The sequence below is a fragment of the Tiliqua scincoides genome, chromosome 5 (assembly GCF_035046505.1).
Source record: "Tiliqua scincoides isolate rTilSci1 chromosome 5, rTilSci1.hap2, whole genome shotgun sequence".
In the NCBI taxonomy this organism is placed as follows: Eukaryota; Metazoa; Chordata; class Lepidosauria; order Squamata; family Scincidae; genus Tiliqua; species Tiliqua scincoides.
The window spans coordinates 116,473,797-116,487,361 of NC_089825.1; the positions used below are offsets into that span (position 1 = coordinate 116,473,797).

The 13,565-nt window shown below is 45.3% G+C and overlaps 1 pseudogene; it reads right to left on the bottom strand.

Moving 5' to 3' along the window:
• Positions 1–4,540: 4,540 nt before the first annotated feature.
• Positions 4,541–12,546, bottom strand: LOC136653366 (vomeronasal type-2 receptor 26-like; annotated as a pseudogene).
• Positions 12,547–13,565: the final 1,019 nt, after the last annotated feature.

Here is a 13,565-nt window from a genome sequence, read left to right on the forward strand (position 1 = left end):
AAATCTGCATTGTAGGAGGGCTATTTCTATTTTCTTTTGGCCTATAGTTAACTAGTGATCATTGACCCTCCATGGGGTTTAAGAAGGAGCTGAAGTAATCACTGTCATTTTGATAATTACAGAAGGAGCAGTTCCACCTGTCTCTTTTCCTCTTTTCTCTGTGGCCTTGCTGAAGGAAACATGTTTACCATCTGTACACACAAGTCTTCTCCAAATCAGTCATGGCACAGAAGTTAGCAGTTAGACCAGTCATTTTCAACCACTGTGCCACAAGTGGTCCACAGGTGTGCCACAGGAATTTGGGGGAAGGTCATTTATTAGTAGGGCCAATGGGGGGGTGAACCCCCACTGGCAGCATGGTGTGCCTTGTCAATTGTCAGAAACCTGATGGTGTGCCTTGACCATTTTAATGCCTTGTCGGTGTGCCGCGAGATGAAAAAAGGTTGAAAACCACTGAGATAGATGGTATGGGATTGAGCGACAAGAGAATGCCACATCAAAATGAATAGGATGACATATTTGCGTAGGGCAGTATTTCTCAAACTCTCTGTGAGAGCCTGAGAGCCTGTAAGTGCTTGCACGGGTAGAAGGCAGCGACATGATGCCCAGCATCACTCTGGTGTGGAGGGGCACAGGGTGCACTTCCACCAACCCTTTCCTGCAGCAGTCCCCCGGGGGTCAGAGGAGCCTGGTACCAGCCTCAGCAAGGCTCTCCACGCAGCACAGACCTCTGCAGAACGCAATCGTGACCACTTCCTGTTTCTCGATTGCAAAACCGGAAGTTCTGCAGGGGTCTGCGCTGCGTGGAGAGCTTTGCTGAGGCTGGTGCCGGGCCCCTCCAACCCCCAGGAGACTACTTTAGGGGGGTGAGTGGAAACGCGCCCCTGCGCCCTGATCAGAGGTGCGATCCAAGGGATTGCGTCTCTGCCTTTCCCCTCAATAAGGGGAAGAGCCTAGGGCCCTCAAGCTGTGGCTTTGCGACGCCTCATTTTGAAAAACACTGATGTAGGTGAAATTAAACTGGTGTTTATTATTATTATTATTAAATAATAATACATTTACATTTCTATACCACTGCCTCCAAGGAGCTTAGAATTGTGTGCATAGCTCCTCTCCTCCTTTTGTCATCACAACAGCCCTCTGAGGTAGATTAGATCTAGATTAGACAGGTTCAAGATCATGAAAGTGTCATGGAAGTGTCATGGCTGAGCAGGGTTTTGAACATGGATCAGATCTAACACCCAAACCACTGCACCATCCTGCCTCTCAAAGGTTGGAGCAACCTTTCCTCCAAGTGCTTCCTGAAGCTGCAACTTATGGGCCAGTGAGATGCCTTCCAAGAAGTCTTCCCCTAGAAAAGCAATATTAGTACTCTTGCCCTGCTCCTCAACCTAGCTGGTGCTACTGCCTAGCCCAGGGGTGCTCACACTTTTTTGGCTCGAGAGCTACTTTGAAACCCAGCAAGGCCCGGAGATCTACCAGAGTTTTTTTACAATGTTCACGCCATCATAACATATAACATTTATGTGTACAATGTATGTTGGTGTACCTTGCATAACCACATGAGCCAATATTGCACAACACAACATAATTAACTATAAACATTTTTGTAATTACTTGAGTTTACTTTGATGACTTGCAATGAAGTGAATCAGCCAAGGATGCATAGTCTGGACAGTAGCTGCTGACAGCCAGCCTCAAGCACACTTCCAAATGTTCATCAGTCATGGTGAAACTTAATGATCTTCATGTAGGAAAAGGCTGACTCACATAAATAAGTGGAACCCTTCCTGCCTCAGGTGCTCTTATATCCCTGAGGGCCCTATTGCCTTCAAGTGGCTGCAGCTGTGCAGCACACTCTGCTGGATGCCCAGGCCTTACCCTTAAAGGGGCCACTGCTGACACCACATCTACCTCCTCACCAGATCTTTCTCGATTCCAATACAAGTGGGGGGGGAGAGCAGATCTCTATACAGACCAGTGCAAAAACAGGGGAAAGGTGTGAGGGAGGGAAGATCTCTATATAGACATCACAGCAAGACCAGTGCAAAACCCCTTGCACACAGAACCAACAGATGGAAGTTGGGGGGGGGTAGATCTCCATACATACCAGTGCAAAAACAGGGGAAAGGTAAGTCAGCCCCAGTAGAGTCAACGGGGCTCACTCCCAGGGATGCGTGGACAGGAGCTCACTCCCAGGGATGCGTCACTCCCAGGGAGCATCACTCCCAGGACGGGGCTCACTCCCAGGGATCCGTGGATGGGAGATAAGTCTGCCAGCGGCTCCTCTCCAGGACTACTCACGAATCAGCCCCAGTAGAGTCAATGGGGCTCACTCCCAGGGATGCGTCACTCCCAGGGAACTCACTCCCAGGACGGGGCTCACTCCCAGGGATGCGTGGATGGGAGAGAAGCCTGCCAGCAGCTCCTCTCCAGGTCTACTCATGAGTCAGCCCCAGTAGAGTCAATGGGGCTCACTCCCAGGGATGCATGGACAGGAGAGTAGCCTGCCAGCAGCTCCTCTTCCAGGGAGGAGCCTGCCAGGGGCTCACTCCCTGGGCTCACTCCCTGGACCTGCACCCTGGGCTCACTCCCTGGGCTCCCTGGACTCACTCCCTGGGCTCACAAGCCTGCCAGGGGCTCAATCCCAGGGATGAGTGGACAGGAGAGAAGCCTGCGAGCGGCTCCTCTCCAGGTCTACTCACGAGTTAGCCCCAGTAGAGTCAAAGGGGCTCACTCCCAGGAATGTGTGGACGGGAGAGAAGCCTGCGATCGACTCATTTTGCCTCGCGATCTACCAGTCGATCGCGATCGCGTATTGAGCACCCCTGGCCTAGCCTTTCCTGAGTGTGCTTATGAAGACCATTCCAGCACCTGTACTCACCTTTGAGTTCGAAGTTTGCTGTGCCTTGGCAAATCCCCGCAATTCAGCAAGCTATGTTCCAGCAGATATGGATAGCTAACATTGGTCTTCAGCACTCTGAACCCCACCACTGCCTTCTGTGTCTCACATACAGTCAGACCAACAACACATTTAGGCCCCAATCCTAATCAACTTTACACCACTGACAAAGCTGTGCCCACGGGGCATGTGCTGCATCCTGCGGTTGAGTGGCACTCATGGAGGCCTCCTCAAGGTAAGGGAATTTTGTTCCCTCATCTCAGAGCTGCATTGCCCTTAAGCTGGTGCTGAAATTTGGTTAGGATTGCGCCCTTAGTGTTTCTACCCCTTCCTACTATGTTTGGTGTGAGTGTTGTGAGCATGTTGTGGCATTCAGGACTTCTGAATCTATCTTTTCTTATTTAAGGGTAGGTTACCTCAGAATGCCAGATGCAGGGGAGGGCACCAGGATGCAGGTTGTATCTGTTGTCTTGTGTGCTCCCTGAAGCACTTGGTGGGCCATTGTGAGATACAGGAAGCTGAACTAGATGGGCCTTTGTCCTGATCCGGGGGGCTCTTCTTATGCTCTTATGTCTCATGGTTAGTCTCTGGAGCTCCAATTCAGAGTTTCTTCTAACTGATCTGTCAAGAACTCCAAGATCAAGAAAGATCACCACTTCCACTTGATGCCATATCGGAGGTTTGAAACATGGGTTAAGTAATACAAGTTTCTCCACCACATGGGAGTATGGTGCTTTACAGACCATGGAACTTTTTAAATTTTCTTTTAATTTTGAAATCTTGATTTTTTTTTCTTTTAAATTTAGACAATTTAGGCCCAAATCCTAACCAACTTTTCAGCACTGGCATAGCTGTGCCAAGAGGATGTGTGCTGCATCCTGCAGTTGGATGGCACTCACAGAGTCCTCCTCAAAGTAAGGGAATGTTTGTTCCCTTCCCTCGGAGCAGCATTGCCCTTATGCCGGTGCTAGAAAGTGGGTTCGGATTGCGCCCATAAACATTCTTATTGTACATTTATCCTGCTTTCTTCCCAATAACTAAAAGTAGGAGACAACAAGAAAACAAATAAAATAAGAATGATCAGGATTAAAATACACATCTGTATCACACAAATGCAAGCAGCCTTTTTATTGTTATTGATGATGATGAGATGGTGATGAAGCCACAAAATGGGTACCATGGTTGATGCTACTGAATGCTGTTGAGGCATCCAGAAAGATTCCAGAGTGAAAGGTACTTCAGTCAATCAGCCAGCTCCAAAACGCCTTTTTCAAGACACCAGAACTAAGGAAAAAAAGAGAGAAATATTCTCAGAAAAATTCCAAGTGCAGGCTGGAATTTTTCATCATCATCAACATCAGAATTTTTCATCCGTTTTTTCTTCTTATTAACTGCTTCTTATCATTCAATTCAGGTCTCAATACAATAATATAACATTTTGGCAAAAAGATTGCTGAACCCCACCACCTGGGTAGCTTGCCTGTTCAATCTGCAGAGGTCCTCCTTCCTTCCCTCTGCTGCCAGCCACTTCTCCAACCACTACAGCAGCACCTTGGTCCTCAACAGGTCTTGGGTGTGGCAGCCACACACCAATCTCCAGTATCTCCAGCAGTCTCCATTGTCCATTCACCCATCAGGCCTCAGCACAATAATGTAGCATTTGGGGAAGAAGATACAAGCCAGCAACCCAGCACTGGAGGCTAAGATGGAGAAGATCTCTACGGCTACCATGGATTTCCCCTTGGTGCTCTGGTAAGCTGGAACAAAGGACAGCCAAACACTGCAGAAGACCAACATGCTGAATGCAATGAACTTGGCTTCATTGAAACCGTCTGGCAACTTTCTGGCCAGGAAAGCCACAATGAAACTGGTCACAGCTAGGAAGCCTATGTAGCCCAGGACGCAGTAAAACATACAGACCCCTCATTACATTCTAGTATGACTTCTTCATTCTCAGAGTGTGCATCAACATCTGGGAATGGGGGAGAAGTTGCCAGCCACACAGCACAAATGACGGCTTGGATAAGGGAGCAATAAAGGACAATGGAGTTGGCCAGTCTTTTTCCCACCCACTTCCGCAGCCTGCTTCCTGGCTTGGTGGCCATGAAAGCCAGAGCCACCGTGATGGTCTTTGCCAGCACACAAGAAACAGCTGCAGAGAAGATGATGCCAAAGGCAGTTTGTCGAAGGAAACAAGTCATTTTTGTGGGGTGTCCGATGAACAGCAATGCGCATAGGAAACAGAGCAGGAGGGAAATGAGGAGGGCGTAGGTGAGGTTGCGGTTGTTGGCTTTGACAATAGGAGTGTTGCGGTGCTTCATGAAGGTTCCAAGGATCAAAGCTGTCAGCACTGAAAGGAAAATGACCAGACTGGCTAAACCGACCCCCAAAGGATCGCCATAAGACAAGAAGGTTGTGTGCTTGGCAGTGCAAGAATCCTGGTCCTTGCTGGGATAGTGATAATCGGGGCATTCAGAACAATCATCAGCATCTGAAATGAAGAGATTTGGACTCAGTTTGCTCCAGCATTCTCCATACAAACCTGATTCATGATTCCAGTCTGAGACAGGGTTCTGCCAGGGCTCAGTGACAAGAGGGATCAGTTGTGATGATGAACTGGTTGCCATTGCATCTGAAAAGTTGTGGCTTCTGAACCTCACGTTGCTTCATTCTGGGTCCCTTCTAAGACAATTCTGGAGCACTAAAGGCTTGTTCTTGTGCCCATGGCCTTCTGTCCCCTCAGTCAGAAAGACATTTGCATTATTGATTGATTTAAAATAAAGTACATTCTGCTATTCATTACACATTTTCAAGGCCTTATGATCTGTTTGGGACCCTGGGGAACTGGCGCAGGGGGCCTGCACAGGCTCAGGCCAAGGTTTTGATTGGGCTGCCCGTGGAATTCTACAAATGGAATCTGCCTCTTCCATCTAACCCATGTGGTCTGGTCTCAGCTGTAATATAGGCAGGAATATTCAAGGCAACTTTCCCAAAGTTATAAGACAGGCCTGGGAAAGATGCCTTGTCATAAGGCATTGTCGTGAGGGTTATAAGATACATCTCTTACCCTTCTGGTTAGAAACCTTCCCTTCTGGACATGGGATGCAATCGTAACAGCAAAACGGCTTCCCCTCTTTTTGTCTTCTGAAATAACCAAGGTGGCAGGCAGCAGTACACACAGAAACTGGTAGGGTCTGGTTCAGAAATGGGAGAATTAGAGCATATTTCTCCTTAGAATATATATTTGAGGAACTTGCATCACATTAGTTGATGATCTGCCACTGAGCAAATGAGACATTGGAACACAGTAACATTTTCATTCTCATATTCTGGGCCAGTTGAACCTTCTCAACGTCTTTTAAGAATAGTTGCACATACAGCATGTTACAGTAATCTAATTTTGGGGTGGGTGAGAGGGAGAGAAAGAGAGACTGGTCAGATCTACTCTAGCTGGACAGGAGTGTGGTTGGCACACTGGATGTTACTCCACAAAAGCACTATGGGCCCAATCCTATTCAACTTTACAGCACCGGTGCAACCGCAATGCAGACCCAAGCTAAGGGAACAAATATCCCTTACCTTGAGGAGGACTTTGTGACTACCTCCCCACCACAGAATGCAGCATACACCCCACTGGCACAACTGCACCGGCACTGGAAAATGGGATAGGATTGGGCCCTATGTCTGCTATGCAGGAGCCAAACCAGATGCAGGATCCTTTCTCCCTCAAGTTGCAAGCCTGATCTTCACACTTGGTTCTATCCCATCCAGAACATGCTATTTCCCCAAATCCAGGTCGGTTCTCCTGACAGCAGCACCTCTGCCTTTGCTGGATTAAATTTCAGCACATTTGCCCATATCCAGTTACCACTGAGCTCAGACACTGAGGCAGGTTCTCCACTGCTTTCCCCCATCAGATGAAAAAAGAGATGCAGCGTTCAGTCTGCATATAAATGACACTTCAGCTCAACCTGTAGACAACATTTTCATGTGGTGCTATATAGATCCTGAAAAGCATGGGGGGACAAGGTGGAATACTGTGGAACCTCATAGATCAAAGGCCCAGTGGTTAAAGAGCAGCCTCCCAGCATTTCCTATCCTCTAGGTAGGAGTGGAGTCACTGCAGCACTGGGTCCTCTAATCACTTCCCAGTGAGGCACTCCAGAGGATATTATGGTTGATGGAATCAAAAGCCAGCGATACGTCATTTCCCCAGTCCATTTCCCCAGTCCATTTTCAGCACTGGCCATCAACCAGAGCATTTCAGTTCTGAACCCTGACCTCAATTCTGTAACTAAGATTACAATTAAGATTCTGTAACTTGTTGCTATTGCACACTACTGGCAAACTACTGGTGACCAGCATGTTGAGTTCCTGTACTCCACTGGATGTACCATTGTTCCAGAATGTGCTGGGGAATCAGGGCAATTGAGGATGCCTCTCCTTTGGTGGCTGCCATTTGTTCCTATGGCGCCGGGAACGATACTGTATCTGGCATCCTGTAAGCCAGCTTCACTCAGCTTCGGCTGGTGTGCCAGCTGCGGCCGTACTTGGATCATGCAGACCTGGCTATGGTGATCCATGCCACGGTGACATCGAGGTTAGATTATTGTAGCGCGCTCTATGTGGGGTTGCCCTTGAAGACGGTTCGGAAACTGCAACTAGTGCAGAATGCGGCAGCCCGTGTGGTTACTGGAGGTAGGCGGTTTGACTCTGTGAGTCCGCTTCTCCAGCGGCTACATTGGCTGCCCTTTCGTTTCCAGGCCCAATTCAAGGTGCTGGTTTTGACCTTTAAAGCCCTATACTGCTCTGGGCCACGGTATCTTAGAGATTGCCTACTTCTGTACAATCCGGCTCATCCTCTTAGGTCATCAGAGAAGGCCTTTTTACAAGTGCCACCGCCTAGGGAGGTACGTGGGGCAGCTGCTAGAAATAGGGCCTTCTCAGCAGTGGCACCAACACTATGGAATTCCCTTCCCCTTGACTTAAGAATGGCTCCCTCTCTTGAGACTTTTCGGCAAGGCCTGAAGACCCTTCTGTTTAAACAAGCCTTCTGAGTTCTCGGCCTTTTTAACATCTTTTCAACATCTTTTAATTTTTTATAGGCCTGATTCTTTTATGACTTGCTGCTCTATGCTCTTTTTACCTTTTTACTACTTGTTATCTGACTACTGTTTTTATATGTGTTAATATGCTTTTATCTGTTTTTAAATTATGTTGTTAATCTGTTTTTAACATGTTGTAAGCTGCCTTGAGTCCCTTCGCGGAGAAAGGCGGGGTAAAAATAAAGTTATTTATTATTATTATTATTATTATTATTATTATTATTATTATTATTATTATTATTATTATTATTATTATTATTATTATTATGCCAACATGTGCACACCAAGAAGCAAGGCCACAGCACCATTCACATTCATATTACACATCAAAAATGTGACTCGATACTCATTTCAAGTGGAAACATATTGCAAATTACCGGAGGCAGCTCCTACCTGATTAAAGCTTCTGTGCCATACGATGGCATCATCATGAATGGTGAATACTTGGTCAGGGGACGCTTGAGGATCCAGCTGTCCAACTTTCACTCTCTGAAAGGACTGGTTTGGGAAAGTCACCCAGTTGATAATGTCAAAGCCCGCTATCAGTTCCCCATTCCGGTCAAATGAAATCTTTTCCCCAGCACTGTTGTTAAATGACACTCTCTTCAGAAAGTGGTGGAGCTAAATTGAAAAGGAAAACGGAGCTGACTTAATTTGGACGACATGGTGCAAAAAAAATAGAAGCACTATGAGAGACAAGGATGTGTTATTGAAAGCCATCAAGTTAGAGAAGGTTCTCTGATGAGCCCATTCCACAAAAGTACCCATGGGGGTCTATGAGCCTTACCCCGAGTAATTCAACAGCCTGTCCATTGGGGCTACTCGGATCTGTGCCAGCTAAATCACTGGTGCAAATCCAGCAGCCCCACGAGGGCTTTCAGGCCTGGGAGGGAGGCTAGGAGTTGAGGAGGTCTCCACCAATTCCACCCCCCTCCCAGACCTGTCCCCATTCTGCCCTCCTCCTGCCCCATTAAATAAGTTTAGACTGTTCAGGTGGAAAAGGAAGAAATGAATACTCACTGAAGAAGGAATTTTTAATATCTTGAGCTTGTGGGGACTGAAAAGAGGCTAAGAAGGAGGGCTCATGAAAATGCAGTGTAGAAGCACTTTACCCAATATGACGTGCTGTTACACCTACACATACCATATTTACTGATAAAGGACTCATTTCTTCCTCATATTCTGCCTATAGAATCAGGGGCCATCTTAGATTCACCAGTGCTAGGAACATGGCTGGCTGGTAGACCTCTGGCCACTCTATAGGTTTGAACCAACTGGGAATCATGCATGTGCCTTTTGAACAGGTTGAAGGAAACCCAACTGGCTTTGCAGCCTGGTCTCATTATTAACCTTATAGTGTCATCTGTGTTATTACTTGTGTGTAGGGAAAACTTTCCAAAAATTACTGACAACCTTAGCATGGACCAGAACTTCAATTCTATACTTGCATCTCATGAAAGGAACACTGAAAACGGAAGAACATCAGGTATGGAAATTCAGTGTCTGTTGTCCTTCATTCTGCTTAAAATTATTATTATTATTAAGAATATGCATCTACCACATTTCAACAGAGCAGTTCACAAAGTGGTTTCCATAGAAATAAATCAATAAATGGCATATGCCATCTTCTGGGAGTATTTTTTGCAGACTGAAAACTGTTTGATTACAAAGATATACGGTCTTGTCTGATCTCAGAAGCTAAGCAGGGTCAGGCCTGGTTAGTACTTGGATGGGAGACCGCCTGGGAATACCAGGTGCTGTAGGCTTATACCATAGTCTTTCGAGACTGAAGGTTGCCAACCAATAAAAGATGCTCGCTGTTTAACTTTCCTTTGAGTTTGAGGGGTGGTTTGTCTTCCATTCAGGGTCTTCATCCATTTCGGTAAAAACTGTATTGTACTTTAGGGTGCCTGCCTGGTGAGGCTATTACCTGCCATGGCTGTTGATCCTGAAGTTTCATACTCACTGTAGTCAACATTGCCCGGTTTTTGGATTTGCTTGACTGCATGGCATGTAATGCATGTGCCACGGCATAGACAGCATTGTAGATGCTGTAACTGTGACCAGTCATGCTCATTTCAAAGAAAGCCCCAGGAAGGCTCTCCAGTTTCTCTTCTCCTGTGCATGTTGATCCAGGTTCCTCTCCGCCAAACGAATTTTGAAATGTGCAGTCAAACGCCTGTTCCCAGAAATCCCTCAAAAAATCATCTTCTGTAGTGGAGAAACGGTCCCTAGTTTCAAGGAAATGTTGGAATCCAGATACATCATTTGAATGAACATCAAAAGACAGAGTGCCATGAAAGGCTTGTATATCCCAACTCCTTTGGAACTGCAATGCTGTGAGCTCCATTTGGACTGTCACAATCCACACCTTACCTTTGAGCTCTGGGGCCATGGATTCTATTTCTGGTAAACGTAGCAACAATCTGAAATTTATTGCATGTCCTTCATAGATAATCACTGCATTAGCTGTGCTGCTGACAGTTGATCAGCTCAAAAATCTCACCAACAGAATACAACCAGATTCTTTCTAAGAAGGCAACACAGATCCCACTCAGAGGATACAGTTCAAGCACTGGCTGGACGAACCTTTCTCCATTATCATCATTTGCAGCAAGAATCCCAACCCAGGTCCACCTGAAATGCACAAGTAGTTGGGGAATTCCTCTATACAGGTAGCCTTCATTTGGAACCATTTGGTAGTAGGAAAGGGGCTCAGAGTTATCATCTATCATCGGAGCCGAGCCATACATGAACTACAGGAAGATCAAGTGGTGGAGTAGAGTGATAAAGGATTATTTAAACTTCATTGTAACAGTGCACTGAAACACTTCCTAAACCAGCAGTTCTCAAACTAAGAGCTGTGGCTCCCTGGGGACCATGGAAACCAACCACAGGAGCTGTGGAATTCTTATGAATAACCTGACACCCTATGCAACGCATAGGATTGTAGTTCTAATGGGGAGCAAAGGCCAATGGCCCAGTAAGTCATGGGAACTGGCAGTTGAAAACGTTTGGGAACCAGTGTCCTGAATTGTAAGGATCATTACCTTGACCAGAGTTTATATCAATTTTCCAGGTGTTGATATAAAGTAGGAGTCTTCAGTGAACATTCAAGGACAAGAACATTCAAAAAATATATGACATTCCAGCTTCTCTCAAACATGCCCCTCTCTATTTTCATGTCACACCTGGGAACAGGTTTAAACTTGAATATATAATGAAATCCCCATGTTACATTCAGACCTCCTACCTGTGGAACTTTGCAGATGGCCAGGATGCTTGATATGTAGAGGGACATTTCGGGGTAAAGAGTCCCAATGACTGCAATCAGATTGTTTCGGATGCTACACCTGTAGTTGGGAAGAAATCTGTTCCGTGTCGAGAGAAGTTCCATTGTGGTATGATATGTCCATCTAGCATTATTAAAATTGTCATAGATGTGGAAGCCCAAGGTGACATTTTGCAAGATCTGCTGGTTTTCATTTATCTCTTTTACGGCAAATGCCAAGGCGAGGATATGCTGATAGTTCTTTGTCACTACACTATAAAAAAAGTCATATGCTGTGTTACGAGTAAATTCTACCTTTAACAAAACAATTGACTCACAGTCCACCATGGAGTCATTGAGTTGCTATCCACCAAGATAATCTGATTCAGCAGAGGAAATCAGCTCACAAAAACATGTATTTTAGTACAGTAAAGTACACACTATGTTTATTTTACAAACAGGTGTAAAACTATGTGAGTAGCCAAAGCCATGCTAGTTAGTATCCTGCGTTTATAAGCATCAATGTGTTTTCCGGAATGTTTTGGCAAGCTTTAGCAAGACTTGTTATGTACAGTACAGGTCAAAATAACCTTTACTCACTTTGTACAGAAATTCTTATTTGACAGTACCATTCAGTATTGGGCTCTGTACCCTGCATGACCCCATCATGTTACCTGGCTGGTATTTGCATTCAAATTCACAGCTGAACTCATGCAGTGCTGCTGGCGCTGAAGTTTTGCATCAAGGTGTAGGGAAGCCATAACACTTCCCAAGGGCCAAGGAGTGTGAGAAGTGGAGTGTGAGGAGGTTGCTGGGCACTAGAGAAGCATCTGGGAGCAGCAGCAGCAGATACAACATATATATATATATATATATATATATATATATATATATATATATATATATATATAGGTCGTTCATTTAGTATATTTATACCCTTCCTTCTATGTAATGTAGTTCAAGCTAGCTAATTATGATTTCTAGAACTTGCTTTCTATGACATATCTTCATGGAGACATGCCAAGAAGGTAAAGAAAGAAAACTTACATGGATTCAGGCATTGATGACTGATGGGGATGTCGGGTGAACACAGTTGGTTCCACAGCCTTGAAGGCATGTGAAGTAATGCCTCCAATGATGAGATCACCTGTTTGAAAATATTTCTGAAGAACAGGGAGAGGATCCCTACTCCTGTCCATGAGCTCATCTGGCTTGCCCCTCACCTGAGGCAGAAGGTGCATCAAAACCATTAGTAGGAAGATCACCATCTTAAATGCAAATGTTCCTTGAATACAAAGATGTTCATCTTTATACAGCCTCAAAAGGTACAGTGGCAACTCTGGAGACTGCAGTATGTGATTTAAAGTATCAGAATTCGGAATGATGGCTCCTTGGCTGTCTCTTGCCCTAGCTCCACAACTGTATTGTAGGGAGGGGTATTTATATAATTAATTATACTTTTGACCCATTGTTGGTTAGTGGTCATTGATCCTCCATGAGCTGAAAAGGAGACTAAGTAATCACTGTCTTTTTCATTATTATAGGGAGAGAGAATGTCATCTGGCTAAATTATCATTTCCCTGTGGAGTTGCTGAAAGAAATGTGATTATAACCTTTAAACACAAGTCTTCTCTAAGCCATTTATGGCACAGCAAGAGGGTTTTGGATGAGTTGGGAATTGTCAACAAGAGAATGCTACCACCAAATGAATGAGATGCAATTATCTGTGAGCAGGTGAAAGGGGATGTGGCTTATCGTGCAAATATGAATTTTATACTTTTGTAATTTTATAAAGACTGTTCCTCAAAACAGAATTCCTTGCTGTGTTCCATCCTTGAGATGATCTTAGATTAGCTGGTTGCCCTTTGGGAGGCTGGGTAGGAATTTTTCCTATCACCTGATCAGCATCAGTGTGGGAGGTTTTTTCACCTATTCTTGCTCCTGTCTCCTTGAAGTGTGGTTTCCTTTATTATTATTATTATTATTATTATTATTATTATTATTATTATTATTATTATTATTATTTCCTTAGCCAAGTGAACACTTTGGGCATGTTTAGCACAGGACTGGGATTAGGGATTCATTGTCTGCTCTGAGATAAGCAACAGCCAGAGGGAAGCCAGAACCCATCAGAAGCAGCATTCTGGCTTGGGGATGCAGGCTGGCGACTCTTGGGTTTAAATTGCTGAGTCATTTTAAAGGCTGTCTGGTCTGGGGAGGGGGGTCAGGTGGACCACTTTGGCTGCCTTGGCCCCTATTCCAGAGGTTAATGAAGAAAATAGGGTTG